The sequence below is a fragment of the Equus przewalskii genome, chromosome 13, assembly GCF_037783145.1.
Source record: "Equus przewalskii isolate Varuska chromosome 13, EquPr2, whole genome shotgun sequence".
In the NCBI taxonomy this organism is placed as follows: Eukaryota; Metazoa; Chordata; class Mammalia; order Perissodactyla; family Equidae; genus Equus; species Equus przewalskii.
The window spans coordinates 39167308-39195262 of NC_091843.1; the positions used below are offsets into that span (position 1 = coordinate 39167308).

A 27955-nucleotide genomic window follows, 5' to 3' on the forward strand; every position below is an offset into this window, starting at 1 on the left:
GGAGAAAAAGAGGAGAGCACGAGCTTTCTGTTGGGCACAAGACATTCAGGTAGTGAAGTCAGGGAAAGCCACAGAGAAAGATCCTCTGGTATCTGTACATTTTCCCTCTTACGACATCTCACAGATATGAATTATAAAAGCAACTCTCTACTCTCTGTCTCCCTAAAGTGTAGGTCTATGCAAGAGGCACAGGTGTGAGCAGTTTGTCCTCAAAGAAGGGAGAGCTGGAACACCACTGGGAGAGATTGGGATTATCTATCCTGTTTGCGGGTCAACAGCCAATTAAATTATTTTTGCCCTTCCAATGGATTTTGCATTAACCTGAATATCTGGTTGTGGTGGTGTCTTATAATCTACCAAATTAGCTAACTGCCCCTCCTATCCTGGCTTGGGGTAAGGAGATATCACATGACACGGAGTAGAGAGTAGCAGGGCTTCCTGCCTGTTGAGTGCTCATGAGGACAGCCAGGCAGCAGTGTCCCCATGGGGAGAACAGAGCACAGGAGTCCCTGAATCCCAAGTCTCCATCCCATTGCCCCAAGGGGGTTCACAGCTGAGGCTAGCCTCATCAGACAGCAGGGTACCACCCTGCTCTTCACCATGGGCACTGACTCACTTCCACCTGTCAGATGGAATAGAGAATTCTGAATGCAAGAAGAAAATGCACCTGGAGCACAGAAGGCTCCAGGCCAGGTCCCAAGGTCTTTGCACACCCTGATGTATCAGAAGTTACTCACCTGTGCCTTAGACCCCTTGTCTAAACTTGGCCTAATGAAAGGATCATGGATCATTGTCAGAATGAAGCAACGTCCAACCCCTTATGGTTAAATTATGAATCAGTCATCAAAGGGAGAACAGTCTTCTCACCTTTAAAAGGAAGCCTGAAATCCATTTTCTGCTACATAAAACACACACATACACACAAGGGGGATGATTCAAATAGACAAGACCATTGTAAACTGCAAACTCATGCAATTTAGAAGCCATCTTGTCTAAGGAAATCTAGCAGACATACGAGAGGGCAGGCCCCTGGTGGGACTCAGGGTACTCCCTGGCACTGAGGCTGGACACTGGGAGGCATCCGCAGTTTCTGTTTCTTTGGCCCCTCAAGGTTATCGATCAGCCAAAGGTCAGCTTATCCCTCCTTTCTACAGTATACCCCTGAATCACAGCAACCAAAAAGAGGATGCATGTTGGAGCTGGAGGCATATTGGAAACTCTCTAGACCAATCTCCTCATTTGTAAACAAGGCAAGAGAATTCCAGAAAGGAACACTGCCTTGTCTGAGGTCACACGGCAAGTCCATGCTGGAGTCAGGAAAAAGAAGCCAGAGTTCCTGAATCTCAGCCCACTGCACTCCCAGCATGCCCATCATAACACACCATCCAGAGTGGTGAGTTACTTTCCACGTGTATCTGTCCTAGCTCCCTAAGGAGGCTCTAATCTCCACTGGTTACTTACAGTGCTTTATTCTCTGTCATCCCCAATAGTCCCTTAATTAGAAGGTTCCTTAGGACTTTAGTTTTAAAATGATGCTTAGTTAATAGCTCCCTACTGAGCTGCTCCCAACTGCTCATGAAATCACCTAAGGCAACACTGAAAAAAGTAAAAACCTCATTCTGTGAATTAGGATCAATATTCAACCAAATGCCAGGTAAGAAACTGGATTAAAAATGCCATTTAAGGATGACCCACTCTACATACCAGGGAACCAGCCCTAAAACCAGGAACACAAGGGCTGAGCTATCCAAAATACTGGGCCACTGTCCAGAGCGCTCTCTGCCTCCACGGGCACCACTCTCCTCGTGTCCTGGGAGGTGTGGATGTAGAGGAACCAGGCTCTGCAACAGTCCAGGAGGGGAGTCCCCCCCTCACATGGCACTAGCCACAGCCTACGGATGGCAGAGCCTGGAGGCAGGCACGCTGGGGCACCATTCTTTCTACGTACTCCATTTCTTCAATGTGTCAGAGAGCTATACACTGGTGTAAAAGAAGGATTCCAGTTAGCAGATGTTCAGTAAGTAAAAACCTGCTGGTCACTAGGAACAAGGCCAGAAAATTGTACCACAATCTACAACTCAACTACTGAACAGCACTTTTACAGACACTCCTAGTGACAGAGGCAGCAACAAGCATAAGGCCCACAACCCCCCTTCTGGAAATTAAGCAATCTAGATAGATCTTCCCCTGTTTGAGATGAGGAGAGAGGGAAAAACAATAACGACAAGAAAAAAATGATCACAGAACATCTAAAAAACTGCATTCAGGTTTGCAATTTGAAAGTTTTTAATGCAATACCAGGAAAAAAACAACACAACAACCCTGCATTAGGTCCACAAGAAGCAGAGCTGACACCACAGAAAAATGAATTAGTAACGTGGAGGACAAGCATGAGACTCGGAGAGAATGCAAAGGGCAAAGTGACGAAAACAACGAGGAAGAAAAGAATAGGTTGCGTCCTCATTCTCTGTCCTACCAATCCAAGAATTATAGAACTTCTTAAGGAAGAAACTCATACAATTGGAACAAAAGCAATAATGAAAGATATAATTAAAGAAAACTTTAGCTAGTGTGCACATTGAAAGGGCTCATAGTACTCTAAGTAAAAATACCTTTAGAGGGGGCTGTGCAGATGAGAGTTAACAAGGCAGCCCTGAAAGTGTTCTTCTGAGAGGAGTCTGCTTGCTGGTGTCTGGGAACTTGGCTGGTAAATAGTTTCCTCCACTGACATAAAACTGCCTAAATGGTAAGTAACAGCAGCTCACTGTGCCCACACTGTTTTTACAAGCACTGTGGTTTATGCTGAACACCTGCTTTCCTTCTGGGAGTCTGGAATTTTGGCACACTCTACACAGACTGCCTATATGATCAGACCCCAATAAAAACACTGGCGTACTGAGTCTCTAATGGGCTTCCCTGGGCAGACACGCACATGTGCTGCTGCATTTTCCTTGCTGGGGGAAGAGTGAGCTCTGTGTGACCCCTAACGGGAGGGAGAGAGCATAGGAAATCTGTGCCTGTGTTCCTCCAGACTCCGCTTGTGCTTTTCCCCTGTATAAGCTGGTTGTATGTCCTCACTACATTGCCGTAACAAATCTTAGCCATGAGTACACTTTACAGAGAGTTTTATGAGTCATTTTGGTGAATTTCAAACATAGTGATGGCTTTGGGGACCCTTGATACATGGGCTTCACTTAAAACACGTTAGCAAAATACTTGAATTATAAGAATAATTTACTTTTATATTATAAGCATCAAGGAAGAAAAAACAACTTCTTACTAAGAAGATTAAAATTGGTTGACTTCAGACTTCTCCTTCACCATCCTATATGGAGCAGCCTTTAGAGGGCTTTGAAGGGAGAAAGTTGGGAGGCAACAATTTTGCAGTCTTCAGAGTAAAGGCAACAGACAGACATTCTTAGATACGCAAAAAATTGGGAAGAAGGGAAAAGAAATTTGTGTTGGTTTAGCAGTCGCACCTCAAATACAAATGTATAAGAAAAAACATAGCATATATAGGGTTTGGTACCATCTGTGGTTTCAGGCATCCACTGGGGGTCTTAGAATGTATCCCCCATGAAAAAGGGGGGACTACTATAGTTCTATTCTTAATGGTTGCTTAACGTAAAGCATAGCAATAGGTCTCAATTTGTAAGAGTTATTATATTGAGGATTGTTGTTTTGAGTAGGATTCTGAGCCACATCAGAGCTCCATGGGAAAGAGTGAGGGCATCAATGAGTGATGCCTGGCCTGGAGGGAAAAATGGAACATGGCAGTACATGTGTCACTCATTTATCATCCCTGATCACATACTCAGATATTGTGTTTTAAAAATTAATAAACAGAAAAGAGTCTCCATTTTTTCCACAAAAGAATAACTGTATAGTACAAGAAAAAAGACCATTTACATTTCAAGAAGCTTGAGTAGTAATTTTCTGCATTTAAAAAATTCATATTGGAAAAAAAATTACTTCTATTGAGTGACTTGAGTCATCACGTGTGCGTGTTTTAATGCACTGGGAAAGTCAATAAATCACTCAAATGCAATTACTATCTGTCATCAATAGTATCAAAATAGTTTTTGATTTGGACCTCTCACTGCTCCTTGGTTAGCTATGCTTTAAAAAGTAATTATGTAGTATGATCTCAACTGGATAAAAATAACATATTAAAAAGTCATTGAAGAAATCTACCAAAGCGTTAATCGAGGTTACCTCTGGGTGGTGGATTTTTGAGTGATTTTTAATTCCTTCTATTATTTATCCTGGCTATTCTCTGTTTGCACCTCTGCTCACTGTCAGATCCATTCTCCACTTTTCTCTACCTTGCTCTGTGACCCAGGATCTGTAATCTTATAGGCCACATCGCCCAGGCTCTCTTGCCCTCTGGCTTCTGGTTGGTTTTGGCCAATAGCGGTATCTGGAAGAGATCAGAGGGAGGAAGGAAAGAGACCAGAGAAGTGTAACTCTTTTTTTTGCTGAGCAAGATTGCCCTGAGCTAACATCTGCTGCCAATCCTCCTCTTCTTTTTGCTTGAGGAAGATTAGCCCTGAGCTAACATCTATGCAATCTTCCTCTACTTTTTTATTTGTGGGACACCTCCACAGCATGGCTGGTGAGCAGAGTAGGTCCGTGCCCAGCATCCGAATCCATGAACCCGGACTGCTGAACACAGCATGCTCATCTTTAATCACTCAGCCACCAGGCTGGGCCCAGAAATGTAACATTTGAATAACATTGGCACATCTTGTTATGTCTCAGCAGTATAGTGGGTCACTCATGTACATGTTGCTGCTCTCTTCGCTGCTTTTGGATATTCTTTCCCATGTATGTAAGTAAATCACATCATCTCTAAAGGTCACGCAAATCTGAATCCACCCAAAACTTATTCACCTGTAGTATTTGTATCCCTTCCCCTGGGGAAGAAATTGAGAAAGCAGCGAGGGGTCCAGGGCTGAGGACAGGAGGCTGAGGTCAGGATGGCACCTTTGATTCTGAATTCTGTGGCAGAATATAGATTATATCTTAACTTGAACATGCAGAGACTGGGTGCAGTTCTATGCTAAAAATGGTCAAAGTGACGGAATGCTCGCTTTATAATAATTATGAGGAAAATCAAGCAACACTTTCTGCTATTTAAAGAAAACATTTATGAATCTCATTAATCAGAAAAGAAATGAGGCCTTCCTTATGAGTTTGAAAAATCAGATAAAAAACGAACGTAAAAAATTTCTTCATCTTATACTTCTGTTATAAAATCACATAACTACTTTAGTCTACATCTTGGTTTCACTGTCAACGGGTTTCTCAGTTTTGTTTTCCTGGGCAATCAGCTGAAATGGTTTCTTCATTTCATCCTTTTCCATCACTGAGTTACCCATTTTGACATCTCGGATCTTCAGTTCATGTCACCACAAGTTCAATTTTAAACACAGGATAAAAGTCTATATTTCATACTAATGTTTATATAATATTGTTGGGTAGACAGAAGGAGGTTTGAAAAAATAAAATAGTAAAGGAAGAAAGTACAAAAAAAGGACTGATAGATCAGCTGTGTAATATTTTTAAATCTCTGTGATGGAAATAAAAAACATCATAAGCAAGAGAAGGCAAATGACAAACCAAGATATGTATTTGCAGCATAGGCATGAAAGGATCAATATCCTTAAAGTAATAAGCTTTTGCAAATCACCTGATAAATGAATTACACAATAGAAAATACGGGGTAAAGAGCATAAGCATTAAATTTACAAAAGAATAAACTAAAATTGAAACTGAATGAATGAGAAAGTTTACTGTATGATCACTAGAAAAGTGAGTTAAAAGTTTAAAAAGTGAGTCATAAATTTAAAAATCCTTGCCAATTTGATAGATGAAAGATTATAATACCCAGTGTTGCAAGTATAACTTTTCTTAAAGGCAGTTTGCCACATCTTTCAAAACTCTTTCAACTGCGTATGCCCATTCACACAGAGATTCCACTACTCCCAAATCATGGGAGATGGGCTTAAACATATCTGTATCGAGTGATCATCTCAAGATTATAATGGCAAAATTTGGAACAATCAGAAATCAGGGGATTGGCTAAATAAGTTCAGGTAAGTCTGTACCATGGCGTATGTGCAGCTGTAAAAATCACGTGTAGGGGACCATGGATGGAAGGGAAAGTAGTCTTGATCTACTGCTTAGTGATATACAGGACACAACCTCGCTTGCATTCTGTGCAAATGTGTGTCGTGAGGTGGTTTCGAGCTGTGGAATCTGGAGTACCCAGCCTGCCACTGAGTCCCGGCCCCACCCACCTCCCAGGGTCATCCTGGGCAGATTTCCTGTCCCTTCTAAATTGCAGCGTCTTCATTTGTAAAAATGGTGTTCATAAAAGTACTTACCTTCTAGGGTTGTACTATACACAGCCTCAGATGATCCAGGCTAAGCATTTAGTACACTAACTCAGAAATGCACATTAGGTTATTACCATTTTTAAAAATAATGCAAAGAAAAATATTCATGGAAAATACACAAGCAGGACACACACTAAAATCCTTGGTAGTGGAGCTGTCACTAGTTTTTGCTTCTTTTTACTCATCTAGGTTTTCTGCATCGAATGTAGATTACATTTATAATGCTAAAAAACACAATAAGTGTCGCTTTACAAAGAGGTTACTAGGAGTCTGAAGGAAACAGCTGAAACCCATTTTTTCTAGGAAGAAAAGAAAGAAGAAATGGCCAAATGAGGGGGAACCACCCCCACACTCTAGGAAACAAGCTCCCAGCTTCTGGGCCTGTGGGGCAGAGAAGGGCCACTCCCCAGCCTGCCAGGCAGCAGGCCTGAGGTCACCGCAGCAGCTGCTCCTGGTGCGGGCTGCACACTGCCCCATTGTCTTCCCCAGGCTCCACTGGAGTCAACGAGAAGCAGATGGCCAAGACACCGTGCACACGATGAGCTTCCCCTCACACACCTCAGAAGCAAGGCCTGCTTCCAGCCACCGGCGAGGCAATCTGCTTTTCATTTTATAGGCAGAAGAAAGCCACAGAGGAAGGAGGGAGGCCATAGTTTTCAGGGTGTTGGGGGAGTTGATGCAAGAATCATTAAACTCTTCCCTACTCTGAAAACAAAGCAGCCTAACCCCGCAGGATGCTTGCAGCACAGGCAGTAAACCCAAGCTCACCTCGTACAACCTCCGGCGGAGGCAAGCCAACCCCGGAACCCGTGTCCTCGACCCCAAAGTGCCAGGCTCCTAGGACCAGTGCGGGAAGAGTTCAAACTGGGGCTTCTTCAGTTCACATTGTGTAGAGGAGCCGGAGAAATACCATGCAGTGGCCAGGAGCGGCAGGCCTCAGACCGTGCGGCCAAGGAAACATCAACACTGGCACCAGGCAGGGAGCTATCCTGCCTGTGGGGCCCCTCCCTCCCCGTGCCTCGAGGCGCTATCCTTTTCTGGGTAGAAGCCAGGGCTCTAGAGCCCCTGTCCTGTCCAGGATCTTATCCCAGCTCTCTGCTTACTGGCTGCGTGACCTTAGGTGAGCTGCTTAAACTCCGCTCCCTCATCAGACAGATGAGCACATTACCTCATAGGAAATACGACCACTGCAGCAGGTAATGCACGGGAACTGCCTATACAGTGCCTAGCTATTATCATTTTTATAACTGCCAGATTCTCCCTGTCTTATTTCCCTCCTCTTCACACCATGGCATCATTTACACCATGGCATGCTCTCGTGCATAATTTCTTCTCATCGCAGAGACTGTTTTCAGTCTTTGCTTGAGGGTGGTCTCTGCCTGTGTACGGCATGTGGGTCCCCACCTGCAGTCACCAACGATCTATGTTGTCTTTGGGATGAGTCCAGATCGCTGTATGTGATCACTGTGTGGCAGCCTAGCACAGCCCCACGTTTTTCCCCATCAGGCTGTCGTGTAGCAAGGACAACAGTCTTGAGAGCCAGAGAATAGCTTGTAGATGGTGGAATGAAGGAATCGGTGGAGAGGACTCCAGAGGAAGGAGAGCAAAGGGGGAGCATTTGAACAGGTATGAAGGTGGCTGCAACTCGAGAAGACATCAGAGAAGGGACAGAGTTTCAAAATGCTCAGGAAAGAGAAACAGTTCAGTGGCCTTCTGGAGGTGGTGGCAGAAAAGAAAGATATCATCAACATGAAAGTCTGGAAAAACAAGAATCAGAAAGATACCTACATGATGGACAAACAAATTATAGGTGTAGGGAAAGAAAAGAGTGAGGATTCTGTACAGATTGCACGATAATTGAGATTTTCAGAAAGAGATGACAAGTCCACTGCATCAAGGCACGTCTAAATCAGGTGAGGGTGCCTTTGACTGGCAGCTTTCCCTGAATGTGCTAATTACACTTATTTGTTCTCAAACAGAAATAGCTTATTTGTCATGGGAGCTGAGGTCCTAGGGTGTGAGACAGCATCTTCTCTCAGTGAGCAGGTGGGTAGTTGTGTTTGAATGACAGAAAATACATGACTATACAGCAACACAATCACTTTTCACGAAGAGTTTTGGATTGGGTCCCACAGCTATATCTCACAGAAGTGACTGGATCAGGGGCCTGGCTAAGATGAGAGCTCCTAGAGAAAAAGAGAAGGTGGCAGCAAGACTAACAGGGATACTGTCCTTGCATCAGCCTGCAGAGGTTAGGTTATGTTACAGTAACAAACAACCCCAAATCTCAGGGGCTTCAAACAAAAGGTTTCTTTCTCCTTTGCACCCATGTCCACTGTGGGTTGGCCAGGGCTTTGCTCTGCCTCTCACTCACAGCAATCTCAAAGTCACATTTTGGATGAGAGGATTGGTAACTAACAGTGCTTCCAACTTGACTCCATAATCACAATATGAGGGAAAACACAACTCAGAATATTAGTGCAGAGCAGACCCCCTGAGAGGACCTAGCCCAGAACCCTTCTATTTACAAGTGGAGAAATAGGGGGTCAAAGGACAACCACGTGTCGTAGGCAGAATTCTAAGACAGCCGCCAGGATTCCTGTCCCTCAATGTACATCCTGTGTGATCACCTCCCCTTGAGCATGAGAGGGACTGTAAAAATGATGGGATATCACTCCAGTGATTATGTTCCCTCACATGGCAGAGCGGATTTTGCAGATGCAATTAATTTGCATTAATTAATTAATTGCAGGTGTGATCCCTTGGGTTAACCAAAGAGATTATCCTGGGTGGGCTTGACTTAATCTGGTAAGCCCTTAAAAGAGACAAGCAGCAGCCGCAGACACTCTCCTGCTGGCCTGGGAGAAAGCAAACTGCCATGCTGTGATCGGCCTATGGATGGGGTCACCATGGCCAGGACTGAGGGCAGCCTCTAGTTCAGCAAGAAAACGGGACCTCAGCCCTACAGCTGCAGGACCTGAATTCTGCCAATGACCTGAACGAGCCTGGAAGAGGACCGAGCTCAAATGACAACACTGCTCTGAGCCAACACCTTGATTTCAGCCTGGAGAGACTCTGAACTGAGGATCCAGATAACTTATGCCGACTCCTGACCCACAGAAACTGAGAGAGAGGGAAAAAAAATCGTGTTGTTTTAACCACTACGTTTGAGGGAATTTGTTACACGGCAATAGAAACCGAATACACCATGGCAGCGGCAGGTTCTGCCACTTGCAGCCCCCAGGCTTGTCTGCTGAATTCCACCACTGGGCACGCCTCTGCAGCTGGGGAGGGCAACCAGACTTCACCCTTGGAGCCATCAGGAAAACAGCTCAAATAAACACCCCCATTCTCTCTTTTCTTGAGTTTTTTGCTCCATTCAAACCATCTCACACACCAATACAGAGGAATCTCTCAAAAACACTACTTTCACCCATGCCCTCCCCCCACTCAAAAACCTACAGCGACTCCCTCTTGCCGGGACAGCAATTCTGGGCTTCTAATCCCAGTGTTCAAGGCCTTCCAGCCCTTTCTCTACCTTCTTCTGAACACAAACTGTCTATTCCAGGTCTGATGGTGTCTGCGTGGCCCCTCTCACCTGCTCCCCTTCTGTGCCCTTCCCCAGCGAGCTCCCAGGGGCACTGCCCCCTGCCCCCTCATCCCTGGTCATCTGATGGGGGCTTTAACACGCCATCCCCCAATAACATAAAATCCCCTGCAGTGACTCCCACCCACTGTCCCCTCTCACGCTCTGACTGTTCAATAGCACCTGCACAGCCACGAAGCATTCCTACAGTTGATTATAGCCAATAGTAAACTTCCGTTTAACTCTCCTCCTCCTGACAAGATTTCAGGCTTTCTAAGGGCAACAGCCATGGTTACTCCACGGACTCCACCCAGAATCAGAAAAGACATTGTACTCATAATACCCCCAAAATGGAAACAACCCAAATGTCTATTGTTAGGTGAAGAGATAAATAAATTGTGTTATTTCCATACAATGGAATACTGCTCAGCTGAAAAAAAAGAATAAATTAATATGCTATGTTATTAAATTAAATAACATGCTACCACATGAATGAATCTCAAAAACATTATGCTGAGGATAAGCCAAAAAATGTACAAACTGTATGATTCATTGACATAAAAAATCTAGAAAAAGCAAAACTAATGCATATTGACAGAAAGTGGATAAGTGGTTGCCTGAGGCTGGGGGCCAGGGGGATGACTGCAAAGGGCACAAGGGGACTTTTTGGGGGTGATGGAAATGTCCCATATCTTAATTGTGGTGGTGGCTACATGGATGTATCTATTTGTCAAAACTCATCAAGCTGCATACTTACAATGGATGCATTTTTATATGTAAATTTTGCCTCAATAACGTCACTTAAACAGTGAAAAGTTTGTATGTTATGAGTCTCAGTTGACTCTTTGCCGGAAATGTCATAGGACATACCTTTCTGAAATGGAGATCAGCACATGACTTGTAAAGGTGATCCCAGGAAAAAGTCTACAGACTCATGATCAGGCAGCCAGCCCCCAGAAGGCCGGTAGAACCTTTCTCCCAGACGGATGAGCTCCCAGGTGAGAGCAAAGAAGCGGCCTGAAGGGTGAGTTAACTGACAAAGAGGAATTGCCCGGCAGCAGACGCCCAGAAAAAGGAGAGAGAGGAGGGCACGAGGGGCCGTGCACTCAGGAAGAGAGGCCTGGATTCGGAAGGTCAAAGATGTGCTGACCATCCACGGGCTCTCCCCGTGCCATTTGGTGAGGTGGGGCTCTTGCAGAGACCTCACCAGAGCCCAAAGAAGAGCTTTTGGGACCAGCCACCCCACCTTGCTCTGAATCCACATGTCCCGACCACCAGGTTATAGTCAGATTTCCAAGGGAGCCAGGTCCTGAAAAGGGGTCATGGGGTACACCCCACCAATGAAAGGCATCCTGGTCTAGATTAAGTGCCAGAGGGCCACTGCCCAGGTCATGCTGCCTGTGTGGCCTCTGGGTAGCCAGCCATGACCCCTTCTTCCTGCTGTCACTCAGGACACTGCCTGAAGGAGGAGGCTCAGCCAGGGCGGCAGCTGGAATGCAAGGAGAAAACAGCAGGGCTCCAGAACTGGAGGGAGCCAGATGAAAGAAAACATTCCCTTCTTTGGTAAGAAAGAGAGAGTACCTGAGCATTAGCACCCCTGGCTGGAAAGAGGCAGACACCAAGTTCTGAGGGAGGAAAAGAAAGAGAGTATGCCCCAGGGTTAGTGCTGTGTGCAAAGCAGAGAGGAGAGGTGTGGTGTGGGAGCTAGTGAGCAATGAGGCAGGAGGAGTCAGGAAGCTCAGCTGTGGCCCAGCAGCAGCAGAGACTGAAAGGGGAAGAGAGAGCACTAGGGAGGATAAGGCAAGGGGAGAAGTGCTCTGCGGTCTGGTGCGGACACGGCCCCTTTATATAAACGGCTGTCAGGCAGCCCCTCCACCTGACCAAACCCCAAATGCTCTTCTTTCCCCTAGAATTCCTGAACACGATCAACCGTAACACCTTTCATCGGAGCCCGAGCCCCATACTCGTTCGTCAGCACTGCCCTGACCCACTGCCCATAACCCAGCAGTTGAGAGTCTGCTCTCCTCTGCCAGAGGTCAGGGCTGGCCCACCCCTTCCCAGGGACATTGCTGGAATCAGCCCCCTGCTGCCCCACTTGCTGAACTGCATCTACAGGAGAAGGGAGCCAGTGTTCATTAAGTATTTACTACCTTGGATATTTTAATTACAATTATCATAACAACCCTATGAGGAAGGCAGTGTTATCACCATTTTGCTGACAAAGAACTTGGGCTCAGAGGGTGTAGTTAATTTGCCCAAATCTAAACAGCCAATAAGGGGCCAGCCCCAATTCAAACCTCCTTCCATCTCCTCTCTACTGCTCCCAAGTGGACTTAAATACTCAACTCATCTCCCTGATTAAAATCCCCAGTGACTCCCTATCGCTTACAGCAGTGTTTTTCAATATTTTTTGTAGTCATAGACTATTTTCTCTAAAAACTGTTTACCTGACCTATCACACAGATAACAGCAGGGCTGACTCTGTGCGAGTGGCGAGGGAGGGCCAGCACTCGGCCTGCTTTTCTAGATGACATCTCCACTTGAAGTCTTGACATCACATCAGTTTGCTTAAGACTGACCTCTCAGTCTGACCCCTGCCTTTTCCTGAATTTTCTATTTTAATGAACGGTTGGACCATCCACTCAGGAACCTGAGAGCCGTCCTTCTTACCTGCATCTCCTTCATCTTCCATAAGCAATACATCAGTGAGTCCATTTGATTTGCCTTTTTCATCTCTTTTGAACTAGCCTCCTGCTCTTCGTTTGCGTTGCCAACAGCCAAGCACCCAAGTCCCAGCTATTACAGTCTCTTACCTGGACAGCGGCACAGCCTCCTCACTCTCACCCTTGCACCCCGACAGCCCATTCCCCACCTGCAGCCAGAGCGAGCCGGCACAAAATTCCCAGCCAAAGAAGACAGCCACTGGGACAGGGGAACTTCCTGACATTTGAGTGGCATCATCGCTCCCCTTTGCCCTCAATCAAATATGGCTATATATTTCCTTCTTTTCATTTTATTAAATTTTTTTTTATAACCTTGAGATGAGACTGTCAACCAAAAAGTAAGCTGAGAGTCAAAAGAATGGGGTGCTGGTTACCTCACGTGTTGTGTGACCGCTGAGTTTCCCCAGCCATAGGGCAGAGTGGATAGAATCTGCTCCTTCTTTCTGCCTGCAGTTGTGATGGAAATAACTTAGGAAAAATATTCAGAACTAATTACAAGGAACATATACATCTAAAGCGCTCATGTGTTGCTGACATGAAACAATACATGTGGCTATATCGACATCTGGTTGACAATATGATGTTCTAAGATCAAATACAAATTTGATGATGTAACTAAATACCTATCTTCCCGCTTTTATTTGTACTTAGAACAAGATCCCTTTCAGAATCTATCTATATTTGTACACGGAGTTGGCCACATGGTCATATAAATCATGTGAAAATTTGGAGCAGATGTTATCGGGTAGCTGGAATTCTGTTAGGACTACATTTTAATGGAAAAACAACACAGAGCAGACTTCCTACATGCTTCACAGATAGGGTAATATAGCTGCTTGAAAGGAATATTTATATTCCAGATAGGCTGATTTTTAATCAACAAATGTGATTGCTAATTGTCTAGTCTGGGATGAGTCAGACAGTGGCGTGTGCAGGCATCTCCGAGCGGGAGGGGAGTGGGCCCCAGGAGGAGCCTTGACAGTACCTTCTCTGTCAGGGGCGTCTTGTGCTCTCTCCTCTTACCGGGTGATGGAGATCTCTCCCAGGGCCTGCTCACAGCAGCCTCCGTGGGCTTGCAGCCTCAGAAATTTTCCTTCGAGAGCGAAGTGGTGAATGTGAGCTAAAGCTCAAACCCCACCAATTATAGAAAACGGCTCTGTGGTACGTACGTGTCAAAGATTTTTGAAATCCTCTGTTTTGCTGTGTTTACTCGTTTGAGTCCGTTTCATCTGAAGTCTTTGTTTTGAACCTTGTTTGGAATAATTTTGCAGGCGTGACTTTCTAGGGAGGCAGAATGTCCTTCTGGAGACAAACGCCTGTGCTTCCTCACAGATAAAGTAGGTGATGTTCTGCTTTGCGCGGCCTCTGATCCCCTGCTTTTATTCCTCCCTTTCATATTATCGAGTGGAGCATCACAGATTTGAAGTCTAGATTTTCTTCTCCCTCCTTTTTTGTAACTTGGAAAATGACGAGGTAAAGCTACAATGTTCAACGTGGGAGGTCTGGCGGATAACTGGATTGGAAAACGACTTAACCCAAACAATGAGTCAATTAGATTTTCCAACACAGAATAAGGTTGTTGAACTCTGCTCATTTCCAATTAGGTTAGGGGTCCTGAATAACTGAAAACACCATCCGCAGTTGGGCATCTACCTGTGATTTCAGGGGAGAGCTGGAGTGGCTGAGCACAGGACTTTACCAAGCGCCCCGAGCTCATGCTGGGGTTTGAGGATGGGGCATGCTGAGCATGCGTCTTCCCCGGCACTAAGCACCCCGGACGCAGAAGGCCCCACCATTAGCGTGTTTCTACAGGAAATCCCTGGGATTAGAAAGGCAGCCACACACCCAGCACCTGGCCTGCACTACCTCAGAGTAGCCCGGGTTCAGTCTGGCGGAGTAAACGACAGACAAAGGAGAATGACAAGAATGCCATAAATCTGAAAATGACTTTTCTGGTTGAGGTAATTACAAAGATCACCAAAAACAGAGTAGATGTAAGAATCTGTTTCGAGAGACTGGTGCCTGCCTGTTAAGATCCAGTGCCAAAGCTATACACACTGCCCTTGTCATTTTATTGTTTCAGATATTTGTTGAGTGCTGACTATGTACTAAGCACTATGTACTTGCTGTGTACCAAGCTCAGTGGTCGCACAACATCCCCACTAAGCAGAGTTCGTGTTGTTTTCATTAGCACAGAGTATTATTCATAAGATATCGCTAGACAAAAAAAGGAGTTTGAACCATAAAAAGACACAGAGACTATAAGAACAAACAACAAACTATTAGCCATGGCTCTCTGGGGAATTGGATAATGGGCAATTTTTATGTTTACACAGCATTTTAAAAATATATATACCACTACCCAGCATATGTCTAACTCAGGCCACCAGGAAAAAGTCCTCCCAAGAATGAATCATCTACAATTAGCAAGGGCAGCATGTTATTTGTTACCGTAACTACACAAAGCTTTACCGACTGGTCACTTACCTCATTTGCCATTGGCAGCTGGCAGATCTAAATTTCTACTTAGGAAGCCCCCACACTTAGATCCTCCTAGATTTCTTCATAGCTTTTTAGTACATAGTTCCTAGGTGGACAAGTTTGGTTCAAGTCCCAGAGAACCCAGATGTCAACACCTAATTTGTTTTGACATGTTTTATGTGTAAGAAAATGGAATTTACGTCAATTTCAAAGCTAACACGAAAACCAGGCCTTCTATTTTCCACCAGAAAACAGCATCACACTATTGCATTTAATCTTTTTTTCCTAGGTCAAGTGTAGACAGGAGACATAAACTCTAGGTAATTCTGGATGCACCGAGGTGAGCAGAGAGACCAGCTGCTAGAACACTGAGGACTCGGATGAGTAGTGCTGGGGATGTACCACCAGTGAGTAACGGCCAAGGAATTAACTCCTTATAAATACTGATTGCATTGAGTGAGCATTTTTGGATTTCATGTAAATGTTTCTATCTTAACATGTTTGCAGAATTTTCAAGAAAAATAACGATGAAATATCTGGCGAATTAAGGATGACTGAAGGTCGTCATACTGCAGGGAAAAAGTGTATAGACTTGATCTAAATGAAATTTGATGTCAGTGTGAGTCATGAGTACACCCCAACGTCACATGACACTTTGATAATTATCCATGATCTGAGAGAACGTGCCTCACTATTGCTATAAAGTTCAAGGCACGAAGTGTATGAATATTATTTTTGCTTTGCAGTCAACCAGTGGAAAATCCCAGTTTTGAATTTGGACCTGCCAAAGTGTACCTCCAGGTTGTGCTTTGATTATCTCAGCACAAATGATCTTAATATGTTTCCTAAACAGGGTAACATCGCCATGGATACTTTCCACTGCCCTATAACTTCCCTTACACATTCTGGCACTTTCTCTCAAAGCTACCACATATGAGACCAATCGAACACATTAGCATGTCATTTGTTCTCAGCATGGATGGGACATTCGGAGAAAAAGCTGCATAAAAAATTTGATGAAGAGAGAGGAAACATAAAATAGAGGAGAATCAGAGGGGTGGAGACCCACAACTTAACTCAGACAATGTAGTGGGGTGACTTAACCCTCTCCTAGCTCACGCAGCCCCCATGGTTGGCTAACCAAAACCACTCTCTGTGTGAAGGGACAGAATAGGGGAAGTGACACGTTTAACTGAGATAGCTGACCACAGTGGGCAGGGAGGGAGGAGAGCTGTGGCTCACAGAGAAGATGGGAGAGAGCTTTCTCTCCACACGTGGATGTGGGAGCTGAGAGCCAGCGGCCCCTTGTTAGCCCAAGGTGCCACATGCAGAGGGCCTGTGCTCAGCTTTCGGCTTCCTCACACACCTGATCTGTGTCGAATGGAAATATCTTTCCTGCAGGCATGTTGGGGCGCCTGGCTGGGATTACACGTTGGGCTAATCAGAGAGGCCATCGGGACTATTGACATCCATCCAAATACTTTCTGCTGGGCTGTCACAAAGAGATTGCAAATGAGCACAGCAGAATAAAGATAAGTGTGACTGTCACTCTGCTGCCTGTGCTCCCTCCTAAATGTCTCTGAAACCTGCCCACTTCTGTCCACCTCCTCTGCCAGCGCAGGCCCAGCCACTGACCCTGCGACGTCCTCCTCGCTGCCCTTCTTCACCATTCTTCCATCTGTTCTCCTCACTGCAGCCAGAGCCGTCTTCTCAAAACACACATATGGTCACAGCTTTACTTGGCTTAAACACCTGCAGTGGTTTCCGGTTGTATCCTAAGACAGCATCCGACGTCTCTCACGTGGTCTGTGAAGTCTACGCACTGGGCTTCTCCACTCCTCACCACCAAGGACCCGTGGCCTCCCCTCACACCACATTTCCCCCTCCCTTCCTCCTTCAGGACACACTGGTCAGTCTTCTTGCAGGGCCATGGCACGTGCTCCACCCTGCCCCTGAGTGCCCTCTTCTCTTCTCTCCCTTGGCATCGCCCCAGCACCAGCCACCTCCTGTCCCCGCTCTTCTTTCAGATCTTGACTCAGGCATTATGTCCTCAGAGGAGGCTGCCCTGACCCTCAGTCTAGGCCAGCCCCCCTGTTATTCACCGTAATAGAATTGTGCTCTTTTCTTTCATGGCACTTCCTAAAGTTTGGCATGAGACATGAAGCAAACAACCACACTGCTGAGGCTCTGGCTCCTCCTCTGGAATATAAGCTCCATAAAGGCAGGAACTGCTTTCGATTCACCACCTCACCCTTGGCTCCCAAGTCAGGGCCTGGCACTCAGCAGGTGCTTGATAAACATTTGTATTATCTCAACTCATGCCCACTAGCCAAGCCATACACCAACTTCCCTCCCCGAAACCAGCAGTGATGAGCAGATGACTTCTACCTTTGCCAGCCTTTTCTTTCTCCTTTCACATTTCACCCCTGAAGAGCTGACTTAGTAAAAAACTAAGATAAATGCTCTCTTTTAGAGATGACTTTCTTTAATGATAAATCATGCTTAGAACATAGAATAGGAAGAAGTAACATGGTTTTCTTTCTTTATCCCTATTTGCCATCCTGAATTGACAATTTCTGGCCAGCCCCTAACTGTTCTGTTGGCAGGCTGAGACCCCTTGACCGGACCAGATCATAGGAAATTCAAAATGGGCCCAGGTCAGAAACCAGAACCTAGTCAGCTAAGCTCCTTCTTCCAGTAAAACCACCCAGAGCTGACTGTCCTCACTGCCCGGACAGCCAGAGGTGTTCACACAGCTCAAACCAAGTTCAAGCCAACGGGTCCTGAGTGCTGCTCCTCTGGAAGCCACTTCTCAGGAGCTGTGGTGCTGGGACAACACAGATCCTCCTAATAATGGTAAGTGACCTTAAGGCTTAAAGTCATACTTGGCCACGAAGAATATTACTGTAAACGGCCCTAATTGATATTAATGCAGGAGGAGGAATCCCAGAGGATCTCAGCTTAGAACCTGCCTAGCAGGTAAGCACATTAAAAGAACAAATATTTCTGTGCTAGAATTGGTTACAGTGAATGTTAGTGACTTCATAGATTCATTCACAGAACATCTGGAGAAGTGGGGATGAGTCAGGAACCCATCTTTCGATTAATTAATTTGGAAACTCAGAGACATGCAGTGAATTGTCCAAGTTCTCAGAGCAAGTCAGCGGCAGAATGAAGCCAGAGAACTCACTCTGATCACCGATTACAGCCAGTTCAGGGTCCTTTTGTTCAGTCCACGATTACAAAAGGGTTTTACAAGGGGGATACCTGCATCAAAACCACTCCAGAAAGTTTGTGGGAAACACTCTGACTCAGAAACCCCTGGCGATGGGACCCAGACATAATCGTGTTCAACAGCCTTGCCAAGGATTCTGATGTGCGCTGACATTTGAGAACCACATAGCCAGACTTAAATTTTTGCCTTGAAAGCTCATGTCTTTTCCAATTTTATTCTTCACACTGAATTTGTACCTTTTTAGGATAGGGAGAAAGACAGATGAAGAATAAAGTCCATGGTCTTCTTGAATCTCCCCTTTGAAGTCACTGGTACTTGGGGTAAGTGAGGGGACTTCTACATTAGGACTTGGGATAGAAGGAGGGTATTGCTAAAATTAGAGGAATCATTTTGAATGAGGGAAGGGCATTTCTCTCAGTGGCTTCTGGGGGAACTGATCTAACCCACTGCTTAGAGCTGGAACAGACTTTTTACAGCCTAGGGGATCAAGAAGTGGAACCCAGGGCCTGTCACCTGAAGGAAGAAAGAGGTGATTTCCCTTGCTTTGGATCCAAGACACTGAAGAGCTGCACCCCAGGAGCAGGGAAAATAGAAGTAGACAGGTCTTTGCAAGGACTATAGCTCATCTTAATCTTGGAAGTTCTTCTGAGCTCATCCTGGCTCATTGGGATGCTTAGGGATCTGGCAAAAGTAAACATAATTCCTCTCTGGAATTATAAACTCATCTTAGTCCTCTAGTTATTTCTACAAAAAATTTTGTAAATACAATGTCCAACACAAGATTAAAAATAACCAGAGCCGCTCAAAGATAAGACAATATGAGAGAAAAACAAGAAAAGCAATAGAGAAAAGAAACAGACCCACAAGAGCTTCAGATGTTCGAGTTACCATACACACTTTAAAATAACTGCTATTTATATGCAAAGAGCTAAAGGATAAGCTTGAGAATTTTTGTCAGAGAACTAAGAGTTATAAAAAAGAATCAAATGAAAGATTTGGAAATTAAAATTACAATAACTGAAATTAAGAACTCAGTGGATGGGTTTAATAGTAGATTAGATACAACTAAAGAGAAAAGTGGTAAAATAGGTTAAAATATTGTACTTGAACTGTGATTTGTAGACCAGACGCACTGACATAATCTGGGAGTGTTTTTTTTTTTAATAGATTTTTTCTTTTAGAATAGTTTTAGATTTACAGAAAAGTTGCAAAGATAGTACTCATATAACCCATACCCATTTCCATATTATTGACATCTTACATTAATACAGTATATTTGTCACAATTAATGAACCAATATTGATACATTATTATTAACTAAGCCCATGCTTTATTCATACTTCCTTAGTTTTACTTAATATCCTTTTTAAGTCTGGGAGCTTTCTAGAAATGTAGGATCTTTGGCCCTACTACAGACCTAGTGAATCAGAATCTATATTTTAATAAGCCCTTCAGGTGATGTTAAAGATACTAAAATTTGCAAAGCATTGGAAAATGGAAAAAGGAAATTTTTCAGAATGAAGCATGGGGAGAAAAAAATAAGGAAAAATATAGAAGAGAAAGGAAGAGGGAGAGGGAAGACAAAGAGATGCTGGTCTTATGTAAGTATAATTGCAGTCTCCAAAGCACGTGACAGAGAATGGTTCAGAAGCAGTATTTTAAGAGAGTGGCTGAGAGCCTTCCAAATGGATAAAAGGGATCAAGCCACAGAGTCCAGAAGCTCTAGGAACCTTAAACAGGAATAAAAGGAAATCCACGCTCAGGCACATCATGGTAAGTCTGTTGAAAACTAAAGACAAAAACAAACAAACAAAACCAGGTTTCCTTGAAAGTAGAACTATTGGACTGAGAGCTGACTTCTCCCCAGAAAGAGTGGAGCCAAAAGACACTGCAGTAGATCTCCAGAGTGCTGACAAAGGCAGCTGCCAGCCTGGAATTCTAGATGCACAAAAAATATGCTTTAGAAATGGTGACGTGAGGAATGCAGACAAGTAGAAAATGAGAGAAGTTTTCTCTAATAGGCTGCACCTTTTTTAGATATCAAAAAGTATCTTTCAGGAAGAAGGAAAATGATTCCAGATGGAAGTCTGGAGATGCAGAAAGAAAAAACAATGAAGATGGAAAATATGAGGGTAAATCTAAACTACTTTCAACTACATAAAATAATAACAATGTATTGTGGGTTTAAAAGATAGATAAAAATTAAAACACAAACAATGGCAGAGAGTTAAAGTATTAAATAAAATCACTGCATTGTCCAGAAAGAAAGAGAAACACCAATTAATACTGGATGTTGGTAAGTTGAAATGCACGCATGCTATAATCTCTAGAATAAATATGAAAAGAAGGATCAAAGGGCCAGCCCTGGCGGCCTAGTGGTTAAGTTCAGCAAGCTCTGCTTCAGTGGCCCGGGTTCAGTTCCGGGGCACAGATCTTTATTGCTCTGTTAGTAGCCATGCTGTGCTGGTGGCCCACATACTAAAAAATAGCAGAAGATTGGCACAGATGTTATGTCAGGGCAAATCTTCGTAAGGAAAAAAAAATTAAAAATCATAAAACTCTCAAGTTAATAGAGGTATGAATGTAAATATAAATAATTAGTCACAAGCAAGGCAAGAATGGGGAGAAAAGGGAATATAGAACAAGCAAGAAAAATAGAAAGCACTGAGTAAGATGGTGGATTTAAATGAAATCAGTTTTTACATTAAAGGAATAGGTCTAGCTGATAAAGAGTCTGATTCCATTTTGAGATGTTTGACTGCTAATGGTCCTTAAGTCTTGCCCCTCCTTCTTGCCTTCTGCCCCACATCTGGGACAGCTGGTAAGAAAACCTGGGTTCTCCCTCCTTTGGCACCAGTGGGAAAGTCAAACCACACAAGCCCCTTCCTGTGTGAGGAAATCCTCACCCCAACCCAGTCCCCTAACCACAGTCTCCTGTTCTTGCTCTCTCACGCCGTTTCGGGCCTGCTTGAGAAGTCTGGCCTGTTTTCTCAGACGGCCTCAGTTATGTAAGCAACAAACCTTTTCATATCCTCTTGGTGTGCATGTACGGTGTCATCAGCCTCAACATCCAACCAAATTTTAGATGGCGGTCTATCCTGCTTCTTCAGGGTGGCTACAACAGTCTACACCTTCTGTTTTAAGAAACAAGGTTATGAGAGCTGATTTAAAAATATAAAACCCAACTACATACTATACTATTCACAAGAGATGTATCTCCAACATAGGGATACAAAAAAGTGGAAAGTAAAGGATTGAAGATAACGTGGAAATCACTAAATATATTTGGTTTTGCTCTATTAACATCCCAAGATAAAATAGACTTTAAGGTAAGGTGCATTACCAGAGACAAGCACTTTTTAAAAAGAAATAGTTCAATTCAGAGGATGATAGAACTATTCTAAAACTGTATGCGTCTAATAAAAGAGTCTCAAAATATTAATTCACAAATCAAGTTTCAAACGCTAGAGAAATAGAAATGTGCAATCACGACGGGAGGCTGTTGCACCCCTATTTCCATAACCGAAAGAACAGACAAAAAGCCAGCAGAAATAGAGAAAAGGTGAACACCACGATTAGCAAACTGACAGAATGGACACATTTTCTACACTTCAAACTGCAAAAGACACATTTTCCCTCAAGTGTACACAGAACATTTACAAAAATTGACCAAGTAGTAGTTACATGAGCCTTCCTTTTTTGATAAGTCATTGAACTGTTCATTTTTATTTTATTCACATTACTGTTTTTCCACACTAATCTGGAGGTTCCCTGTCCAGGATTATTAAGACCCTCCATGGTGTCATACTGAGGCTCTTTCTACCTCCGTGTTTCACCATACATCTCTTCCATTTTGAAGGCCGCCCTGGTACCAGAGGCTGCTGAAACTCCAGTCATTGGAGCCACATTCCAAACACAAGAAGGAGAAGATAAGAAGAGGAATTTTACAACCTCTCTGTAAAAACATTTTCTAGAATTTGCAAGTACTATTTCTGCTTAAATCCCATTCGCCAGAATTTAGTTACTTTCCACAGAAGGCTGAGAATGGAGTCTTTATTTTGGTTGGCCATGTACCCAGCAAAAAAACTGAGGGTTTCATTGCCATACAGGGAAAACTAAAATGAAATCCAGATACTGAAACAAAAAGAGAGGAAGAAAAACATTCATATTTTGATCCTATCTTAGTTAATGGACATTTTCTCCACCCCCAGCCTATCACCACCACCACCACCAACAAAAAAGACAAACTTTGCTCCCTGGGGTCCTCTTTGCCTATATTCCTTTAGTGTGGAATGAGGTGGGAATGGATGGGCCAGAGAGGAACAGGCAATTTTTGCAAGCAAGCAATTACTAAGTCAAGTGAGCTTTGCATCCATACCCTAAACATAGTAGGTTTAACGAGTAGGCTGTAGAGGTCTCATTTTTCAAGTTAAAATGAGTGAATTGCATGGAAACTGAAGTCATTAATAAACACAGCCTCTTTTTCATGTAGGATGTCCAAGTCTAAATCAAATGCAACTGTGGAAAGGCCAGATGTTATTCCCATTGCTACACTGCAGTGTTTTCCTGGAAGTGATCTCACCCCGACGATAATGCCGTTGTCCAGCTGTGCATACTATTTATATCTAGAACCCCCGCTTTCGGGTTTAAAATGCACCAAACTGCAAACAGCTACTGCTTTGAGTACTGAGCATGTCACAGAGAATTCAAGCAGAATCCTTGCGCTGCGATCTGTTAACTTTGATGGCTGTCAAAAACGCAAGAACTTATGTAACTTGTAACTTACGCAACTTGTAAACGTTGGATATTGCTATGGGGCTCTACTGCAGACAACACCTCCACCTTAACCAGCCTGGGGAACTAGTCTTCGCGGTCCTCTTCTGGGAAGAAAAAAGTTAACCACAATTAATTATCTCCTACAGATTAAAAAGTGCGTAATCCCAAAGCCAAAGCCATAAACAGAATGCCAATCATTTAAAGAAAAAAAAGAGAGACTATCAAGAAGGGTGATGATGCCTTTTATCTGAAGTATTTCTTTGTTTTTGTTTTGATCTTTTTAAATGTGAGGCTGAAGAGAGGCATCATGAGAAAATAAGCTGTTTTTGAAGAATGGCATAGAGTTTTTTTTAGAATAATTATACCATTTGGGTTTTATGCATTCATTTCACAAAAACATTATTTGTCCAGTGGCACAAAAACAATATAGGTATTAACACATCGATAGCTATATATACTTTTAATATTTGATTCTCATTACAAATGTGAAATAAAACAGTCAGATGGTTCTCACGTTGAATCTCAATATGAAGAAAGCTAACCTTAAAGCATACAAACAACAGCTAACATTTCTGGGGTGTTTCCTACGGGCCAGGTCCTGTGCTAAGTAGCTTGTATGCTTTATCTCATGGACTAGAAGGAGGTTGTATTATTATCCGGAGATTTGGCAGAGGAAAGTGAGGTACAGAGAGGCTACGCCACTGGCTCCAGCCCGGGGGCCTCTTAAGAAGTGGAGCTGGGACTTGAGTCCAGGGCGCTGGCTCCAGAACTTTCCTCTAAGCCTGGATCGCACAGCCTGGGGTTAAATGAGACATAATGTGCTATGGGAGTTTAGCCCAGTGCTTAGCGCATAATGAGCTACCAAAGAGGCAAATGAAGGATGTTTGCACAAAAACAGACTAATGCAAGCTGCAACTGGCGTACCTTCCACTTCCCCCGGCGTGTTGTGTGGGAGAGGACAGTTAGGTAACCAAAGGTAATGGAAACCACGTGGTTGTGGGTCCTTTTCTGGTTCTACCTGCGCCTCACAATTATCCCTGGGTTCCAGGCCAGGCTCACTCCCGGAGGGGCTTGGACCAGTGGCTTTGGACCAGTCACTTCTCCTCTCTGGACCTGACTTTCTTCTGGAAACAAGAGGATTTGGCTAGAGTCATTCCTAAGCTTTCCCTCTGCTCTGAATTTCTACAACTTAAGTCATCTCTAAGATTTTGTCTGTGAAAATTTGCCCAGGAGCCCAGGGAGGTGGATACCTGCCTTCAGCATATAGAAAGAGATCAACTGCCCTATTAAGAAAGACAGCAATGCACTGTAAGGATCAGCATTTTCCACAAAGGAGGAACACCGTTTCGATGGCAACAGGCTGTGGTGGCAAAACTGCAAGCTTCCAGCGCGGGCATGACTCAAAACCAGAGGGCCAGGGAAGACCTCTGGAAAAGCTGATGGAATCGAATTCTGCCAACTACTTTCATAACCCTGCGCCATTTCAGACCCAAATGCGTCAGTCAGGACGGGAAATGCACGCAGGCTGCTCCAGGGGGCAGAGGCTGAGGCTCTGACGTCTGCTCAATGGCGCCCACTAGTGGAAGGCCACCGTGCGGCCTTGCAGACTTGCTGGTCGCAGGGGTTCCAACAGCTCTACACTGCTTAAGTTAACCGAAAGTCCCCTCATGCAGCTCGTGGACGGGGAAACTGGTGAAGAAAGAGCAAGTGCCTCGTCCAAGGCCACCAGCTCGTTAGAGGAGAGTTGCCCTGTTGGCAGCCATTTTGGTCCATACAGAGAAGTTATCTTCTTCTGTACAATACACTAATTTTTCTCCTTCATCGTAACTTATAATTTATTATTCATCTGTTGTTAGGTGCAGGTCATTATATTAATAGGAAGTACAAACTTGCTCTATATTTAAGCCAAGAAAATATAGAGTGTCTGGAGAGAGTCTTAGTTCTTTCGATTCTATCATAATTTAATAACTCTGCAAATAAATGCTTGGGATCCCTTCTCCCATAAAGATTTTACTGGAATCAAATGGTTCATAGAGATAAATAACATTAGAGATAATAATTATTTGACATATATTTTGATCTTCTCATGAGTGACTAGGACAACATATTGCAAATTCTCAAATATCATAAATCTGACAAAAATCCACCAAATAGTCTCAAAATAAGAGTATGGGAGTAATGCCATTTATTGGATAATCAACCAACACTTTTGGCTTTTTTTTAGTTTTAAAGATTGGCACCTGAGCTAACTGTTGCCCATCTTATTTTTTTTTTCCTGCTTTTTCTCCCCCCAAGCCCCCCAGTACATAGTTGTATATGTTTTCTTTTTCTTGTGGGTCCTTCTAGTTGTGGCATGTGGGACGCTGCCTCAATGTGGCTTGATGAGCGATGCCATGTCTGCACCCAGGATCTGAACCAGCGAAACCCTGGCCCCCGAAGTAGAGTGCGCCAACTTAACCACTTGGCCACGGGGTCAGCTCCATCCAACACTTTTTTTAATTGAGTATATTTGTGTTCAAATGGTGTTTAACCACATTAGGGAAATAAAAGCAGCACATGACTCAGTTCTTATCCCTGGAGAGGTTGCACATCTTCACAAGACAATGAGATATATACAATGGATACAATATATGACTCTAATGCTGAAATAATTTGTGTCCCAGAAAAAAGTTCTGGGGGAGTTTCTAGAAGAGGTGCTGACAAATCTAGAAACAGCTAGGAGAACTTCATGGAGTAAGTAGGACTTGACCTGAACCTGAAGGATGGGAAGGGCATTTGAGTGGAGGGAAATGAAAAGAAATATTCAGAGAAGGCAGACTCAGAAGGATGCATGGTGGAGGCTGACGCAGGAAGAGCTCCATGGAGAGAAAGAGAGTATTCAGAGTGGTCCTGCCACGGCGCAGCTCATGATGACTTTAGCTTCTCAAACCTCTCCCACCTACCCATCTGGCTCCTTTCATGCCTCTCTGTCTAGCCTAGAACTCAAGGTCAGCTCTTCCAATCAAGCCTGTCAACCCTGGGCTTTAGCTACCTTGTGACCTCCCTCTGCTTGTCATGTCATCTGCTCCCACTCCTGGGCACTGCATTATGACTGCTGGAGAGTCTCAGAGCCTGGCTTTCCGGGCTCCAGCTGCTTGGCAATCCTTTTCTTCATTTCCCATGTCTCAGTTATAGTAGCCAGTCCAAACTGTGCTTAATCTCAAGCTCTTGGTCATTTCCTCACCACCATCATATTTTCTACTTATCCCATCTCAGAAGGCTGAGACCCTTTTACATGAGCCCTCCAACACACCTTGTCTCCACTTTAAAATGTTTCTTTATTGTCGCTTATTCTCCATGCATGTTCTAGACCCCTCACCTTCACACATCACGTCCTCAGGTAAGACTTATGTTTTCAGTCTCTCGCAGAAGAGAGCACTATCTTTGCTTTTGGGCATTCTGTGCTTTAAGTGAATATGAGGCATACAAAGGAAAATCTCTACCAAACATTCAAAGAAGACTTAATACCCCTCCTTGTCAAACTCTTCCAAAAAATTGAAGAGGAGGGGAGGCTTCCTAACTCCTTCTATGAGGCAAACATTATCCTGATACCAAAACCAGACAAGGACAACACAAAAAAAGAAAATTACAGGCCAATATCACAGATGAACATCGATGCAAAAATCCTCAACAAAATACTAGCAAATCGAATACAACAATACATTAAAAAGATCATACATCATGATCAAGTGGGTTTCATTATGGGGATGCAGGGATGGTTCAACATCCGCAAATCTATCAACGTGATACACCACATTAACAAAATGAAGAATAAAAATCACATGATCATCTCAATAGATGCAGAGAAAGCATTTGACAAGATACAGCATCCATTTATGATAAAGACTCTGAATAAATTGGGTACAGAAGGAAAATACCTCAACATAATAAAGGCCATATATGACAAACCCACAGCAAATATCATTCTCAATGGAGAAAAACTGAAAGCTATCCCTCTAAGAACAGGAACCAGACAAGGATGCCCACTGTCACCACTCTTATTTAACATGGTATTGAAAGTCCTAGCAAGAGCAATCAGGCAAGAAAAAGAAATAAAAGGGATCCACATTGGAAAAGAAGAAGTGAAACTGTCACTCCTTGCAGACAACATGATTTTATATCTAGAAAACCCTAAAGAGTCCACTAAAATCTTTTAGAAATAATAAAGGAATACAGTCAAGTTGCGGGATACAAAATCAATGTACAAAAATCCGTTGCGTTTCTATACACTAACAATGAAGTAACAGAAAGAGAAATTAAGAATACAATCCCATTTACAATTGCAACAAAAAGAATAAAATACCTAGGAATAAACTTAACAAAAGAGGTGAAAGATCTGTACACCAAAACTATAAAACATTGTTGAAAGAAATTGAAGAAGACACAAAGAAATGGAAAGATATTCCGTGCTCTTGGATTGGAAGAATTAACATTGTTAAAATGTCCATACTTCCTAAAGCAATCTATAGATTCAACGCAATCCCTATCAAAGTTCCAACAACATTTTTTACAGAAATAGAGCAAAGAATCCTAAAATTTATATGGAACAACAAAAGACCCCGAATAGCCAAAGGATTCCTGAGAAAAAAGAACAAAGCTGGAGGTATCACACTCCCCGATTCCAAATTATACTACAAAGCCATAGTAACCAAAACAGCATGGTACTGGCACAAAAACAGACACACAGATCAATGGAACAAAATGGAGAGCCCAG

The 27955-nt window shown here is 43.6% G+C and overlaps 1 long non-coding RNA gene across 1 annotated transcript; it reads left to right on the forward strand.

Moving 5' to 3' along the window:
• The first annotated feature begins 1285 nt into the window (after positions 1-1285).
• On the forward strand, positions 1286-23368 carry LOC139075309 (uncharacterized). The gene is made up of 5 exons (XR_011525567.1): positions 1286-1393; positions 15481-15598; positions 17798-18047; positions 18671-18746; positions 22919-23368. It is a non-coding gene; the product is annotated as an uncharacterized lncRNA (long non-coding RNA).
• The last annotated feature ends 4587 nt before the right edge of the window (positions 23369-27955 follow it).